The sequence below is a fragment of the Trachymyrmex septentrionalis genome, unplaced genomic scaffold (genome assembly GCF_001594115.1).
Source record: "Trachymyrmex septentrionalis isolate Tsep2-gDNA-1 unplaced genomic scaffold, Tsep1.0 scaffold25, whole genome shotgun sequence".
NCBI lineage: Eukaryota > Metazoa > Arthropoda > Insecta > Hymenoptera > Formicidae > Trachymyrmex > Trachymyrmex septentrionalis.
The window spans coordinates 1083689-1084769 of NW_017305408.1; positions in this window are offsets into that span (position 1 = coordinate 1083689).

Below are 1081 nucleotides of genomic sequence, written 5' to 3' on the forward strand. Positions count from 1 at the left end.
CACATAATTATTTTGTCGATCTAAATAAAATTATTGTCAAATCTATATCTATATAGCAAAGTTATTAGATACTTTAGCAAACCTGTTTCTTTCTATATGTAAAAATAACATATTTTCAACTAAAATTGCTCTAACATTATACTTATAATGCTATCCCACAACTAGATTTAATTTACATATAAAAATTGCATATGTTTCTGTCTAGTCCACAAATATACAATCTTTTCGCATCCTGTTTTCGTTTATGATAGAACTGGGACAGCGTGACGGTACTCGAGTGCGGCGAGTGCTCCATATGTTCAAGTATTCGAAGTAACTGATTACTTCGCTTATACATCGGCAATAGAGGATTATCAAGAGAGCGCTGATCGGTCCTCCCCGATGAGATCCATTAAAACGTAATCAATGAAGGGCCACCACGTAGAACCGCGAATTACGCTCCTCCCTCCTGCGCGTAGTTTTCAGAAGCGGAAACTGCGGACGAGCTAGGTACTTCAGCGTAGCTTCACGAGTAACGCGACTGGAACGGAGAGGAGGTAGAATAAGTAGGTTAACGAAATGGTCGTTCGCAAGCTTGAGATACCGCCACCAATTTCCAGTGGTCCTCAACTCGATTCGAAGTTCCTCCTAACAGGCGGGATACCCCGTGCTAGAATGCGCCACGAAGCGACAACAATTTTCCAGTCGGTTGTTCCTTCTCCGTGCCGCCATGCATGCGCAAAATGTACTTTGTACGTAAGCCTCGGAAATAGAAGATGTTCCTCTCTGTTTCTCCGTATCTCGTACCAGTTGTCCCACGCGGCTCTTTGGAAACGACCTCCCCGAACTCCAACCAGAAAAGATTCCGCCTCGTGCCTCGAAGAAATGCAAAAAAAAGGGGGGGGGAGGGCGAATCGGGAGTCTTAAAAGGAAGCGAGGCAGCACTTGATTAGCGCATATAAGAAAGACATTCCACGAGTGGATTCTTCGTGGTTCGTTTTTATTCCGGATCATTGTCGCGTTTCGCTTCGGCGCTAATTGCATTACTATCGACACTTCTTTCAGATTCCTTCCTCAACGCTAGCATCGTCACGACTATCCC